The following is a 16,982-nucleotide window of genomic DNA, read 5'->3' on the forward strand; positions in this document are numbered from 1 at the left end:
AGGGTCGCACAGTGCTGCTTTGTGTATTTTTACAAAGCAGCCTTATTTTTATTTGACAGTGTCCTTTAAACTTAAAACAAGAAGTCAAATTCTGGCATAAAATGATAATTCCACAAAAGCCAAGGAATTAAGAAAGGCAGCTGGCGTTGCATCATCACCCCTGTCAGTCCTTGAAACCTCCTCATATTTGAGAACTGGTTTAGTCACCAGCTTTTTAAAGATAAAGTTCTCTGGGGGCCATTCCTCTGTAAAATGTGGGGAAATAGAGCTGAGTTAAAAATAAAGTTAGTTCAGGCATTGCCAAATTTTCTGAATTTCTTAAATTTCATGTTTATGATTTACTTTAGAAATCACATGTCAGCAATGTTTTTACTATCTATTACCCCAGAATATCTGCAGGCAGTATGCGCTGCCTTAAAGAATCTGTCTCGCTTATTAATAGAACCAAGGGGAATACACATGTCACTTCGGGGTGGGGGAAGGGAGGAAGCTCATTTAGCTTTGGTGTATTAATAAGCTCCAAGGAACAATGGCATTGCTGTTCTAAGTGGTCTTTGAGTGTGATTAGTTGGTGACATATTAATGTTGGCCGGATTGGATTATGTCCCAATGATAACTGTCCTGAGAAAATGCAAGTCACTCACCTGTCACTCCAGTCAGTCACCAGACTTGTCCTTTCAGCTTTACATTTGGGATAATGGTTTATGCAGCGAGGTGCCCTCGACACTGAGCTGGTATTCTGCCTGTCTGCTGTCTGTCTCTTCTGTCTCGTCCAGCTTGGATATTGTTGGCTCCATCTGTGTAGTCTGCAACACGGATAGTTCATTTTCCCTGTGAGAAGCAACATAAGCTTTTTGATTGGTATGAGCTTCGTCAAAATGAATGCTTGGAAAACAGTAAACTGCAAAATAAATGTCCTCAATTAGATGTAAACTGCATTGCTTGTGTTTATCCTTTTGGAAGAGCAGTGTGTTTTCTGATAGGCCTGGGTTCTGCCTAGTGTTGGAAGGAGGGTCACTTTTAACACTAGGCGGCGTGGGGAGGGGTGGTGATTGTGAATTTTCGCAGGCAGGTCTGGTTCTTGGCATTACTACTCCAGGCACAGAATAGTTGCTCAGTAAATGAAGGAAGGTGAAAGGAGGAGAATAGAGACAGTCCTAAAAAACTGAAATGAGATTGATCGGGGTATGTATCCTCTTACCTTGCTCACTGTGTTTCCCACTGGCCCCCCTCCCCGCCACAACCATGCAGGTGGCTTGGAGACTGAAGCTGCAACATTCCATTCCATTATTGGATGAACAAATGTAAAATAGGCATTAATGGACTTTATAGAATGGCTCTGAGGCTCTGTCCTTGATTTCTGCAAACATGAGTATGTTGGGAGCTGGCTTACTAAAGTTCCACCCAAGTAGAACTCCTGATGTCTCTGTAAAATACCTAATGGTCAGGGGACCCCAGGACACAAAGTAAGATGCAGACAGACTTTTCTCTGGTGAAGTGAAAGAAGCCACACAGCTGGTGCAGTGTTAGTACAGTGTTAGACCTTGGTACCAGAGAAGGCAATGGCAACCCACTCCAGGAAAATCCCTCCTCCCACGGAGGAGCCTGGTAGGCTGCAGTCCATGGGGTCACAAAGAGTCGGACACGACTGAGCGACTTCACTTTCACTTTTCACTTTCATGCATTGGAGAAGGAAATGGCAACCCACTCCAGTGTTCTTGCCTGGAGAATCCCAGGGATGGGGGAGCATGGTGGGCTGCCGTTTATGGGGTCGCACAGAGTCGGACACGACTGAAGCGACTTAGCAGCAGCAGACCTTGGTACAGACCTCACTGAATCCTCCCAACCAACTGGGAGTGAGTGTTAAAACTCAATTTTATAGGTGAGGATAAGGAGGCTCAGAAATGTTAAGTAACATGTCCAGTGTCGCATAACTTGTGTGACAGGGAGGGAATTTGAGTCAAGGTCCATTTAATTTGAGACTTACAGGTGCTTTCAGCTCCCAGTTCTGCTTTGCAGAATCAGGTGAGCAGAGAAATAAGAGGGAGAAGCTAATGGCCTCTCTGTTGATTTGTAGGATTTTTTTTCACATTATCACTGAAAGTATACAGAAAGTTTTCCTCCAGGGAGTCACAATGAAATAGCAATGTTTTTAAGAGTTGTTATCAATCTTCAATGACTCATGTGTGTCCATTACTGTATGAAGCCCCAAAGACGCTAAGGTGAGCAAGACAGAGTTTTATGGGGAAGTTGATTATGTAGGCTACTAGTGAAAATCATAGTTTTTTAATAGAAATATTAAGACTCAAGTGGGAGTGTCCGCTTTCTGCAAGTCCACAGCCTCCAGTTAGAAATGACTGTGTAATCCCATCCCACAGAAAACAACAGTTGTTAATGTCAAGAAAAACTTGTTGGCGGCTACAAAGCATATGATTTGTGGAATTTGAAAGAATGTTCATCTTTGATATGCTGTGTTTGGGAACTTGTCTGTTAAGGATCAGAATTCCATTATTAGTTTCGTCAGGGTCAAAGTACATCTTTTAAATAACGCTAGGAGGTGTAGGTCACCAGGCAAGCACAGTTCAGTGGCAGGCAGGTCATCTTTTTGTGATATCCAGCTGAGACTGAAAGCATTGATGTATAAAACTGAGAGACTGGGTTAAAGATAGAGAGAGAGGGGATTTTGGAGCCAGAACTTTTGGCGATGGATTGCTAGGGGTTCGCCTTTGGAGGCTTTTGGGGTAGGAGGACGTTGACAACCAGAGCAACAAGCACAAGGGGTAGAAAGAGCTAGACAGGCTCCAAGTGCAAACTTTGTTTCTCTCCTGTTGCCCTTGGAGTCCTGTTAAGTGAAGCCGCTCAGTCGTGTCCGACTCTACGACCCCGTGGACTGTAGCCTACCAGGCTCTTCCCTCCGTGGGATTCTCCAGGCAAGAGTACTGGAGTGTGTTGCAATTTCCTTCTCCGGGGATCTTCCCAACCCAGGGATCGAACCTGGGTCTCCTGCATGGCAGGCAGACGCTTTACCCTCTGAGCCACCAGGGAAGGCCCTGGAGTCCTGTTAGGGGCATTGCTGTCATCCTCCCAGCCTCACCGCATGGCATTCTTCCCTGAGGACCCAGGACTGAGGAGGTCCATGAGCTTCCATAGACAGTCTGATAAGGCTGACATTGTTTGAAATGTTGGTTCTTGGCTCGAAGCTCAGCCATGACAAAAGCTGGATATATAATTCCGACCAGATTCTGTGGTGGGTGATGGAAACTTCCAGTGTTCTCATGTTCTCTTTAAAAAATTTCTTCTCCAGTGGCAACTGGTCTTGGTCTGTGGGTGCCACATGCTCGTTGTCTCTCTGTGGGGATACACAGGCAGCAGCCCAGCTTGAGAGCAGAACCAGAGTTTTCACTCCTGTGTTCAGCACATTTCCTCAGTGTCTTGCCCAATACGTGTGTTGATAATGCTCCCACCTGTAGTTAATTTTCCACTTGGAGGATTATCCAAGCAAGAATCTGATCTCAGGCCAGCTTCCCATGTGGTATGTGATTGGAAATTGTTAACAAGTTCAGATTTTTGTTTAGGTAAAATATAACCAGAAGTTCCATTGCAATGGAAACCAAGGGTAGTTCACTTTGAATTGGCCTAACTTTGCAATTATGTATCCGCTAAGACCTTGTATGTGTATATGTGTGCTCAGCTGTGCCGGACTCTGTGGCCCCATGAAGAATAGCCCACCAGTCTCCTCTCTCCGTGGAATTTTCTAGGCAAGAAGACTGGAGTGGGTTGCCATTTCCTACTTCAGGGGATCTTCCTGACCCAGGGATCCAGCCCACATCCCTTGTGTCTCCTGCACTGGCAAGTGGATTCTTTACCACTGCATCTCCTGGGAAGCCCCTGTTCTCTAATAACTAAAAAATAACAAGAAACAAGAAAACAAAATTATCCCCAGACAGCGACTAGATGGTGAGCCAGTTGAGAAGTTAAGAGTGTAGATGTCCTCCAAGTTAAGAAGTAACTTAAGTAGGAGAAAATGTGGAGAAAGTACATGTCAAAGCGCATTTTAAGATGTGGAAAGGCTAAAACACTGAAATGTCCTTCAGTGATAAAACATTTCTGCCTGAGTTTTGGATGTTATTTATGCTCTGGATTTCCAGCTTTGGGACAAATACCGTTTGTTGTATTTCTAAGTGGTTGGGTGTTTCATTTCTAAACAATTCATTATTTTCTGGGGGATGGAAGGGACCTCAAAGATACAATAAACCATCACCATGGTCAAAGTCTTGAAGAAATGTTGCGCAGAAGAGAAATTAATGTTGTTCTTTGGGTTTGGAAAAACTTGGGGCTGCCAGATCAGTGACTGACACCGTAGTTCAGTACGCATTCACCGCCATTGTTCTCCAGACTGTTCCAAGCCTTTCTACATCCTAAAAAAAATGGCATCCTCTGAGGGTGGGGACTGTTGTTCTATGTTGATAGGCCTTTGTTTTCAAAGCCTGAGTCACTGTAAATACTTAAATGCTGAATGACTAAAAGAGGTCTTAAAGAAAAATCTTTTATTAAATGTATACCATATCACCTTTTTTAGAGTGGGACTTTTTTAATAGAGGAAGTACCCCCTCGTTTGTGTGACATTTTACAGTTTGTAAAAACTTCCATGTAAAATTCTCAGTTGATCTCAAAGAACCCTGTGAGGTGGGTACTATTACCTGAGCTGTGCAGCGAGCTTAGAGGTTTTACGGCTGGTTAGTGACAAACCAGGGGCTCATCTGTTGACAAACTAGAACAGCTGGAGAGAGCTCCAGAGTGTTGTCTGGCCCCCAGCCTCCAGGGAAGCAGAAGCCTGAGTCTTCTTGACAAATGTATTTGAAGTCCTTACCTGAATTTCCTTATCTGTTTATTTTGGCCTTATCGCATGGTGACCTTGAGATCTTAGTCCCCCACCAGGAATTGAACCCTGGGCTCCCAGCAGTGAAAGCACTGAGTCCTAACCACTGGACCGCCAGGGAACTCCCCAGTGAAGCACTCTTGATAGTGCGTTTTGTTTCCATGGTCCTTTGGCTTTTTCCATGTCTGTATCCATTTCTCAGAATGCCCGGTAAACATTGCTGTTGCTGGCCCTGATAGCAGTTTCTTGCCCACTCCTAAGTTAGGTACTTGCAAAGGTGACTTTGGAATTTGGCTTAGAAATGGTGGTTTGATTTAAACTTTCCTCACAGTAGAAGGGGGATCTTCACTGGGGCTTAAACCCTAGGGTAAGCCCTCAGCCTTACTGCTCTGAGAAGGCCATTACTGCCCCAGACTGAAACCCAGGAATTCAGTGCAGCCCTCCCTTTCTTCCTCCTTCCCACCTCTTGTATTCAGTAACCCCTCTGGGGCTGTCGACCTCAGCTTAGACTTATTTCCTGCTTCTCAGGGAAATGAGGAGTCTGGTCTCAAATATATAAAAATACAAATCCACTCGTGTCCTTGACCCACCTCAGACTTAGAGTTACTTTTTTCATGCACGAGACCGGGATGCTTACTGAGAGCCAGGTTCTCCCATCGGCCTCCCCCTCCGTGTCCCAGCCGTGATGGTTTCTAGCTGTGTCCTCTCTCAGTGGATTGAAGTCCCTATTTCCACGGGGTCACTAAAAAGGAAGGCCCTCCCTGATCTCCCTGGGAGGCCAGCTCCTCCTGTTCTGGACCTTTCTGTACTTCCCTTCATAGCATGCGTCACAGTTTTAGTTCTACAGCTGCTGACAGACTCCTTGATTTACAGCTGAGCCCCCGTCCGCCTGTAAGCTCCATGAAGGCAGGATCCTGTTTATTTTTCTCACTGTTTAACCTCTAGTGCTCAGTACAAAGCCTGGCATGAAAAAGGTGTTTAATAAACATGTATTGGGTGAATCAATGAATGGATTCCACCTTCTGTGTAAAACTTCAATTCCAATAACTCTTCCTCCTAGAAATTATATTTCAGCAATTAGGTCCAGTGATTAACAATGAGAAAGTGCTATCTTCTACGTTCCACATGGTTTAACTTGCTCTGACTATCCCACAACCAGAACAGGGTCAAAAGCCTTGTAAGGTGTCAGTTGTTTTGCTCTAGTGGTTTTGTTTTGTTTTTGGCTGCCCCAAGTGGCATGCAGGTTCTTAGTTCCCCTGACCTGGGATCGAACCCATGCCCCCTGGAGTCCATCTACTGTTTTGTTTTTTCCCCAAACTTTAAACTTTTTATTTTGTATTAGGGTGTAGCTGATTAACAGTGTGGTGATTGTTTCTGGTGAACAGTGAGTAGAAGTACTCAGCCACACATATACATGCATCCATTCTCCCCCAAACCCCACTCCCAACCAGGCTGGCACATAACACTAAGCCGAGTTCCATGTGTTATACAGTAGGTTCCAGTGGGTTGTTTTTTTTTAATAGTATATGTAGGACAACTAAAAGTGTAATTTTTTTCCATCTCTCCTTTTTTATGTCTGCATCATTGCACCACCTAGTGGGTTATGTCTGTTACTATGTGGTAGCCTTGCCGATTTCCTGATAAACAAATTCCATGAAAGGGTAGTGAATGTTGGGTGCCTTCTTATGCTTAAGATTGCATACAGTTTCTGCCAATAATTTATGTTACTAGGCATAGACAAGTTTTTGAGAGGAGCTCAACATTGTTTAATGCAGAATTTAAAAAATAATATTGACCTATGTCTGAAATTTCCCATGTCACCAGTAAAGGAAAAGAGTGAGGGTGGGGAAGGGTATTGTACACAGTTTTATGGACTGTCCATTTAACTCAATTTATACAATAATGCCATACAAGATACTAGGTCAAAGAAAGTTGTCTCCTTCTAAGTTTAGCAATAAGGCTGTTCTAAACACCTGAACTTTTTCTTTCAGTTTTGTCATGAGAAAAAAAATAGAAGGCTAACTGTTTTGATACAACCTGCTTCAGTTTCATCTCTTCTGTTTTATTATTAAGTCAAAATCATTATTAAGGCTTGCTGAAGTGCACTTTGATTATTTTTAATAGTTTGGCTTGGGCTCCCACCTTTCGTTGGTGTGGGAGCTGGATGCAGGAAACCTCACCTTTCCCCTTCCTGTCTCTGGTCTTTGCTGTCCGCTCCCCTTAATGGAGTGTTTTCTTCAACAATCGGATGGATCTTTTGTTTTCCTCCACTGATTCTCTGAGATGGTGCACACTCATCATGATGAATGTATTGTGCAAGTATACATTCCATCGTCAAGTTTATATCTAAAATGTACAAGTATACAACTCAACAAGAGAACAACCCAATCGAAAAATGGGCAGAAGACCTAAATAGACATTTCTCCAAAGAAGACATACAGATGGCCAAAAGGCACGTGAAAAGATGCTCAACATTGCTAATTATTAGAGAAATGGAAGTCAAAACTACAATGAAGGGCCACCTCACACCAGTCAGAATGGCCATCTTTAAAAAGTCTACAGATAACAAATGGTAGAGAGGATATGGAGAAAAGGGAATCTTCTTATACGCTTGGTGGGAATGTGAAGTGGTACAGCCACTATGGAGAACAGTATGGAGGTTCCTTAAAAAATTAAAATAAAACTACCATATGTCTAGCAGTTCTACTCCTGGGCATATATCCAGACAAAACTCTAGCTCAAAAAGATACATGTACTCCTATGTTCATAGCAGTGCTATTCACAACAGTCAAGACATAGAAACAACCTAAATATCCATGAATGGATGAAGAAGATTTGGTACATACACACAATGGAATACTACACCGCCATAAAAAGAACAATGCAATTGCAGCAACATGGATGCAATTAAAGATTAAGTAAAGTCAGAAAGAGAAAGGCCCAAAAAAGGCAATGCCGAAGAATGTTCAAACTACCACACAATTGCACTCATCTCACACACTAGCAAAGTAATGCTCAAAATGTTCAAGCTGGATTTAGAAATGGCAGAGGAAGCAGAGATCAAATTGCCAACATCCATTGGATCATCAAAAAAACAAGAAAATTGCAGAAAAACATCTACTTCTGCTTTATTGACTACATCAAAGCCTCTGACTGTGTGGATCACAACAGACTGTGGAAAATTCTGAAAGAGATGGGAATACCAGAACACCATACCTGCCTCTTGAGAAATCTGTATGCAGGTCAGAAAGCAACAGTTAGAACTGGACATGGAACAACAGACTGGTTCCAAATCAGGAAAGGAGTATGTCAAGGCTGTATATTGTCACCCTGCTTATTTAACTTGTATGCAGAGTACATCATGAGAAATGTTGGGCACAAGCTGGAATCAAGATTGCCTGGAGAAATATCAATAACCTCAGATATGCAGATGACACCACTCTTATGGCAGAAAGCAAAAAAGAACTAAAGACTCTCTTAATGAAAGTGAAAGAGGAGAGTGAAAAAGTTGGCTTCAGACTCGACATTCAGAAAGCTAAGATCATGGCATCTGGTCCCATCACTTCATGGCAATAGATAGGGTAACAGTGGAAACAGTGACAGATTTTATTTTGTTGGACTCCAAAGTCACTGCAGATGGTGTCTGCGGCCATGAAATTAAAAGACATTTGCTCCTTGGAAGAAAAGTTATGACCAACATAGACAGCATATTAAAAAGCAGAGACATTACTTTGCCAACAAAGGTCCGTCTAGTCAAAGCTATGGTTTTCCCAGTAGTCATGTGTGGATGTGAGAGTTGGACTATAAAGAAAGCTGATTGCCAAAGAATTGATTTTTTTTCAACTGTGGTGTTGGAGAAGACTCTTGAGAGTCCCTTAGACTGCGAGGAGATCCAACCAGTCCATCCTAAAGGAAATCAGTCTTGAATATTCATTGGAAGGACTGATGCTGAAGTTGAAACGCCAATACTTTGGCCACCTGATGTGAAGAACTGACTCATTGGAAAAGGCCCGGATTCTGGGAAAGATTGAAGGCAGGAGGAGAAAGGGATGACAGAGCTTGAGATGGTTGGATGGCATCACGAACTCAATGGACATGAGTTTGAGTAAGCTTGGGGAGTTGGTGATGGACAGGGAGGCCTGATGTGCTGCAGTCCATGGGGTCGCAAAGAGTTGGACCCAACTGAGTGAATGAACTAAACTGAAGAAGGAGACAAGTACCGTGTGATGTCACTCATATGTGGAATCTAAAATATGCCACAAGTGAACCTATCTATGAAACAGAAACATAGACATAGAGAACAGACTGGTGGTTGCCAACGGGGAGGGGGTTGATGGAGGGATTGAATGGGAGGTTGCCGTTAGCAGATGTAAGCTTATATGTAGAATAGATAAACAACAAGGTTCTACTTATAGCACAGAAAACTATACTCAATATCCTATGATAAATCATAATGAAAAGGAATGTTTTAAAAAATATCTATGTATAACTGAATCACTTTGCTGTACAGCAGTAATTAACATTACTTCCAACATTGTAAGTCAACTTTAATTTTAAAAGTAAAAAATAAAAATATATAAGAAATACTTAAGCAGTTGAAGCCATAAATTGGAAAGTTTTAAATCTCATCCATAGATAATGGCTTAATAGAAAATTATTGCGTCTCTTACTGAGAGCTGGTTGAATTAGTGTTTTTGAAGGGTCATTTGCAAAGTTTTACCAATGTGCCTACAGAAGGAGTTCAGAATATTTTTTCCCCACAATCTCTTCGTTCTTGCAGAAAAGTTTACCAAAAGAATACCAGAAATATCTTCAAAGTATGAAAACAAGCACTGCTTCTGTAAATAAGCGGTGTTTTGTCCTCAAAATAGCATTTGACTCATCTTGATACCGTGCTGTAAACTGCTAGAATTTAAGTTATTATAGATGAAAAGACTTAGAAATGAGCATGTTCTTTAATTCAGAAATACCACAAATTATGAGGGAGGGGCTACATAGCAAGAATGTTAACTATAGTATTTGTTATAGTACCAAAAAATTGGTTGCTAGGGATATGGCTAATTATTTGGTAAGCATGACTGTTTACAAATTTAAATAAAACATTTGGTTCCTTAATTGCTTTTGGGGTGCTTAGTAGATGCAAGTGGCTAGTGGTTTTCATGACAGAGAGCTCTGCTAGCATGACAGAGTTTTGTTGGGAACACTTGAGTCTGCATCTTTAATGTGCGTACTGATCACATGGGGGCTCTTGTTAAAATGCATATTCTTGTCAATAGGTCCAAGGTAGGGCTTGAGATTTCGCTTCCAGGTGTTGGCAATAGAGTATCGAAATGTGAGGGTCTTTAAGTTCCTGGGCTCATTCCCTGATTCTCATAGGAAAGGCATGTCTTTGAGGTGCAGGTCTCTGTAGGTTTCCTAACTTTCTGGGGATTAGCCAGGCACATTGATACATGGTGGAAGTACCCTGTGTGAGCTGTCCTCTGATAGTGCCTTGAGACAGGGAGTGACAGTTGGCCTTGGGTATTTAATACAGGGCCAATCCTGCTGGCAGGATTTAGCTGAGCACTCTAATTGGTTTTCTAGCCTGCCTTTTGACAAAGCAGTTTATAATTTTCTTTATCTTGGTACCAACATGGGTGGTGGTTTGTATGTGTGTTTATTTTTTCAAAGTGAGGCTATGTTTGAAGGTTATACAGGCTTAGTCAGATTTAAAATCATAGAGTAGACAGGGCTGCGACTGTGTTGCCAAATTAGCTCCTCCTTTTTTGGCTTATTAATGGCTTCTTTGTGATTAGAAATAAGAATGGCTTGTTAAATTGTAATTATAATTTATAGCTTAGTGTCCAGAACTATGAACATAGAGGTATTAAGTATAATTATCTGCTGATGGTATTGTTATCTTTTGCCTCCTATCTTATTAAAATTGGACTCATACCGATCTGGATTCACCTACTAGCTGTGGGGTTATATGCAATTAATATCTCAGGAGATGTATTTATACATATACATATATGTGTGTGTATATGGCTTTCCAGGTGGCACAGTGGTAAAGAATCCACCTGCCAGTGCAGGACATGCAATGCAAGAGATGCAGATTCAGTCCCTGGGTTGGGAAGACCCCTGGAGTAGGAATACCGGAGTAGAATACCAGAATGGGTTGCCATTTCCTATGTATGTGTAGGTATGTGTGTGTGTGTGTATATATATATATATATATATATATATATATATTGCATTTCCCTGATGACTTAAGTTGTAGAGCACCTTTTCATATGTTTCTTTACCATATATATCAATGACCTCAGATATGCAGATGACACCACCGTTATGACTGAAAGCAAAGAACTAAAGAGCCTCTTGATGAAAGTGAAAGAGGAGAGTGAAAAAGTTGGCTTAAAACTCAACATTCAGAAAACCAGGATCATAGCATCAGGTCCCATCACTTCATGGCAAATAGATGGGGAAACAGTGGAAACAGTGGCAGACTTTATTTTGCTGGGCTCCAAAGTCACTGCAGATGGTGATTGCAGTAAATTAAGACATTTACTCCTTGGAGGAAAAGTTATGACCAACCTAGACAGCATATTAAAAAGCAGAGACATTACTTTGCCAACAAAGGTCTGTCTAGTCAAAGCTATGGTTTTTCCAGTAGTCATGTATGGATGTGAGAGTTGGACTGTAAAGAAAGCTGAGCACCAAAGAATTGATGTTTTTGAACTGTGGTGTTGGAGAAAACTCGTGAGAGTCCCTGGACAGCAAGGAGATCCAACCAGTCTATCCTAAAGGAAATCAGTCCTGAATGTTCATTGGAAGGACTGATGCTGAAGCTGAAACTCCAATACTTTGGCCACCTGATGTGAAGAACTGACTCATTGGAAAAGACCTGGATGCTGGGAAAGACTGAAGGCAGGAGGAGAAGGGACGACAGAAGATGAGATGGTTGGATGGCATCACTGACACAGTGGACATGAATTTGAGTAAGCTTGGGGAGCTGGTGATGGACAGGGAGGCCTGGAGTGCTGCAGTCCATGGGGTTGCAAAGAGTTGAACACGACTGAGCGATTGAACTGAACAGAACTTATCACATATATATCTTCTCTCTGTTGAGGTTTTTGGTCCATTTTTTTAGTCCAGTAGTTTTCTTATTGTTGAATTTTAGGAGCTCTTTTGGAGAACAGTCCTTTATCAGTTGTAATTTTTGCAAATATTTTCTCCCACTCGGTGGTTTGTCTTCTTATTCTCTTGACATTTCCTTTCACAGAGCAGAAGTTTTTTATTTTAATGGAGTTCAGCTTTTCAGCTCCTTGTTTTGTGGATCATCAGGACTTCTGTTTTCATATGTTAAAAAAGGGAGGAATTGTGTAGAGTTTTGGGGAGGATTACTGGGCAACAGCCGTAAAGCATTCAGCACAGTGTCTGGCACATTTTAACATTCAGTTAATGATGATATGTATCAGGCCCCTCATTTAAGCATGTGTTTGCAAGGGCACAGCCATTAGGGAACCTATACGTAACTGGTTATTGGAAGAACCAGAAATAAAATAAAGTCCAGCCCAGTGCCCTTTGTGTACCCTCTTCTCAGCAAGTCACTGTGGATGAGTTACTGAGCCAGGTTGACTGAACCCAGGCCAACTGCTTGAAAGTGACTGTCATGCTTGTTAAGATGTTCTGAGTTGTCAGAGTGATTGGATCCATTGCAGGTCTGGTGTCCAAGCACCACCAGCCGTGTTTTTGGGGTGGGTTGTTTGTTTGCATGCCTGAGATCAGTCATCACTCATGGGTAGGTTCTGAAAGGCACAAAGGCTGTACAGTGGAAAGGATACAGGCTTGGTAGCCATGCTGACATGGGTTAGAATCTGTCCTCTGCTACCTTTAACTTGTATGACCTCAGACAAGTTACTTTGTCTGACTTTGGTCTTTTCTGTAAAATGAGTCCAATAATTATGATAATGATAATAGCTGAAAATGACAGAGCATTTGCTGTTAGGGGGGCATCACCCTGAATTCTGTACATAAATAATCTGATTAAGTTCTCACAACCCTGGTGGAGTAGGTCTTATAACTGCCCTTGCTTTACAGATGGGGGAAACTGAGGCATGGAGAAGTTAAGTAATGGAAGTGGTGGAACAAGGATTAGAATCCCCACTTTCTAGGAATTCTCTGGTGGTCCAGTGGTTAGGACTTGGCACTCTCATGAGTGAGGGCCTGAGAGTTAATCCCTGGCTGGGGACCAAGATCCTACAAACCGTGTGGTACAGCCAAAAAAAAAAAAAAAGGATCCTCACTTTTTGATTGCAGAATCCATGGTGCATTTTTTTTAGTCTTAAAAAAAAAAAAAAAGCTTTATTGAGATACAGTTCACATATCAAACTAAAAATGTACAGTTCAGTGGGTTTTAGTATATTTATGGAGTTGTGCAACCAACACCATATCAGTTTGAGAACATTTTTATCACCTCAAAAAGGAAACTCCATACCCATTTAGCAAGTTTTTCCCCACTTTTCCCGATAGTCCCTTATTCCTAGGCAACCACTAATCTACATGTGATCTCTGTGGATTTGCCTCTTCTGGACAGTTTACATAAATGGAATCAATATTTTGTGATTCTGGAAAATATAATGCGTCTGGCTTCTTTTGCTAATAATGTTTTTAAGGTTTATCCTTATAGCATGTATTTGTATGTCTTTCCTTATTAGCCTGAATAATAACACATTGTATTCATATATTTCATTTTGTTTACCCCTTTACAGTTGATGGACATTTGGGTGGTTTCCACATTTTTGCTGTGATAAATAATGCCACTGTGAACATCTGTGTACAGGTGTTTGTGTGGACATATGTTTTCATTTCCCTTGGGTTCCATGATGTGTTCTTAGTTAATCATACTGTGCTCTTCTCAGAAAAAGAACAGGTTCTTAAACGGGAGTGGTCACCTTATATTGCTGCTGCAGAATTATGGTGGGGACCTTTATGGAGAGTGTTCATTGTGTGATGAGCACTGGGTGAGGCTCTTTATAAACATTTGTCCACTCAGTCCTCACAACAATTATAAAGGGTAGGGATTTTGAGCCCATTTTGTAGATGAAGCAACTGAGCCTTAGTAAGGGAGCTGCTCCAGCTCATGGAGCTTGTCAGGTGTGCGGGAGCTGAGCTTGGACCCTGGCATGTGCAACAAGGGAGCTGCTCCAGCTCATGGAGCTTGTCAGGTGTGTGAGAGCTAAACTTGGACCCTGGCATATGCAGCAAGGGAGCTGCTCCAGCTCATGGAGCTTGTCAGGTGTGTGGGAGCTGAGCTTGGACCCTGGCATATGCAGGGCTCTAGAGGGCTATTCCCACCATGTTCTGTGGCCGTGGTTGTCAGAGGCATTCATGACCATCCCACCTCCTCCTTGCAAGTTTACTGGCCTGGTATTTCCTGTGTTTTTGTGGGAGTTTGCCTCAATTCGCCCTGTCAAACAGATGAGGAGATCCTTGTTTTTACCAACTGGCAGTGGAATTGAGTGGGTGCCCAAGGTCCTGGGTCAGTTGGGAGGGGCAGAGTCTTGGGTGGAAGTGTCTTCTTAGAGCCTGGGTTCATTGCTTTTTGCATTTCAGCACGACTGCTTCTGCTTTTGAAATGCATCTCTAGGCAAACCGTTGTCCTCTCTCTGTTCTTCATTATTTACTTAAATATGCGCTGAAAGTTTACCTTAGGTAAATAATAGGTGACGGGTTAAAATAAGAACAACAAAACCCTCATAACTCCGTTTGGTACCCATCAGCAGTAGGTCTGGAATCTAATCCTGTGAATTGTTGAGCTATCAAGAATCCCTCTTTAAACTGTTATGTGTAGGTTTTTTCTCTCACCCTGGTCACACTCAGCTGTGTCCATTGTGAGTTGTGTGCTGTGAGCACACTGTACACTAGTTGTCACTGTTCCCCATCAGCGTGCACCTTTGTAAGCTGTGAAGGGAGGGTAAAGAGCTGGTGATGATCTTGTTACCATAGAATCAACTATGAGAGACTTAAAAAAAAAAAAAAGAATTACATAAGGGTTTGTTTAACTCACTGCTGACTTGGTTACTGCTACTGGAAGGGTTTAGCTTTGAAGAGACACAGGCAGGTGCCTGGAACCCAAAATCTTGGTTTATAATTTTTAAAAACTACTCATTTTAGGAAGAGCAAGAGTGAAGCTCATTTTCAAACTTTTCTGGGGAAAAGGAGTTTCTATAGGTTGTGGGCTTCTGTGAAAAACTACAGAGCGCTATGAGCGAGGTACCTGCTGGGTGTTGATAGCTTTCTTCTGTTCCAGTTCTCACACTCATCTTGTCTCCTATTTCTGGGGTGGGTGTGTGTTTTAGGACTCCCAAGCTGTAGATTAAGTTATTTAACATCTCTGTTCCATGCTGAGAGTGTAACATCCTGTGCTTACTTCGCAGCCGCACTGAGTGCCTGTCCACATTGTCTTGGACACACCTTTCAGGTTATCCCTCCTGCCCTGCCTGTGGTCACCCACCCACAAGTTAGTCATCTTTCAGCTCGGGGGTACACAGCCGTCCCCCCTGGACCTCTCATCCCCGTTTCATGGCATGCACCCATGCCATCAGTTCCACATTGTATATTCCTGCCGTTATCTCAGAGATCACCCTGTTTCAGCCCCATGTGGCCCTTTTTCTTTTCCATGATTATAAGCTTGTTTTTCACCTCATGGCCTTTGCATCTACTGTTCCTCTACTTGGAGAGAGGTCCAGGTTTTCTTATGATTCCTTCTTTCCAGAGTCACATCCCGTGGCAGTTACTGCTACTGGAGGTTATATGTTTACTTGTCTATTGTCTGTTTTCTCTGTTAAAATCCTCCCTGTGTGGGGAGATCTGATTCGTGTACCCCCAGCAGTGTCTGACGTGTCCTAGGTTCCTGAGGAATATTTGCTGAGTTTATGAGCCTTGTCTATCCATCTACGGTTGTAGTTGGACTGCATCGGGATTGTTTACGTGTCCTGGTTCCCCCCTGGACTGTCACTGCCTGAGGGTAATGATGTAGGATAATTTTTTTTTTATCCACAGGGTGGGTGCTAATTGCTCAGTAGATATTTCTCAAATATGTGACTATGGAAGTTAGGGATCTTGGGAAAGGTAAAGCCCTAAACTCTTGATCTTCTCATGGAGGCAGCTGTCCACCACCAGGTGTCCTTTTGATGCCACTGATAGAACAACTGCTCATCAGGACAGCCTGCAGTGGTTCAGATGGCCTTTTCACTAGTGGCCCTCTGCCTTTCTCTTTCAGGGTCTTTGTCCTCTGCTGCTCTTTGGGTCCTGCACAATCCAATGCACATATGTTCAGTCGTGTTTGACTCTTTGCGACCCCATGGACTGTAGCCCGCCAGGCTCCTCTGTCCCTGGGATTTCCTAGGCAAGAATACCAGAGTGGGTTGCCATTTCCTTCTCTAAAGGAAATCTTCCCAACCCATTGGATCCAACCCACAACTCCTGCATTGGCAGGCAGATTCGTTACCACTGAACCACTTTGTAAATCCTGCACAACTGACCCCACCCCCAATTGTATTCATTCTTCAGACCTCATCTCAGTGGCCTTGTTCTTGGGAAATAGCCCCTATTTCGCAATCATCCAATGAGATCAGGTGCTAGCTCCTGTCAAACTTCCTGAAGACAGTGCTATATATGGTTTGATCCTCATGTGAACGTCAGTATCTGGCACGTTGCGCTTGGTAAACGTTTGTTGAATGAGTAAGTAAAGAATTAATATGAAAGTATATACACTACTATATGAAAAATAAATAGCCAGTGGAAAATTGGTGTAATACTCAAGGAGTTCAAACTGGTGCTCTGTGACAACCTAGAGGGGTAGAATGGGGTGAGAGGTGGGGGGGAGGTTCAAGAGGGAGGGGACATATGTATGCCTATGGCTGATTCATGCTGAAGTATGGCAGAAACCAACACAATATTGTAAAGCGATTATCCTTCAATTAAAAATAGATTAAAAAAAAGAATTAGTATATTTACATACCCATGTTCATAGCAGCAGTATTCACAATCCAAGAGGTAATAGTAACCCAAGTGTCCATTGATGATGAATAAATAAAATATGGCATACCACATACAATGG

At 42.5% G+C, this 16,982-nt stretch overlaps 1 protein-coding gene and 1 non-coding gene across 4 annotated transcripts in view; one reads left to right on the forward strand and one right to left on the reverse strand.

Moving 5' to 3' along the window:
• TJP2 (tight junction protein 2) overlaps positions 1-16,982 on the forward strand; it is a 96,522-nt gene that overhangs the window by 30,945 nt on the left and 48,595 nt on the right. The window lies entirely within an intron of this gene.
• Positions 2,974-3,045, reverse strand: TRNAG-GCC. The gene has a single exon. It is a non-coding gene; the product is annotated as a tRNA-Gly (tRNA).

Source organism: Capra hircus, chromosome 8 (assembly GCF_001704415.2).
Source record: "Capra hircus breed San Clemente chromosome 8, ASM170441v1, whole genome shotgun sequence".
Lineage (NCBI taxonomy): Eukaryota > Metazoa > Chordata > Mammalia > Artiodactyla > Bovidae > Capra > Capra hircus.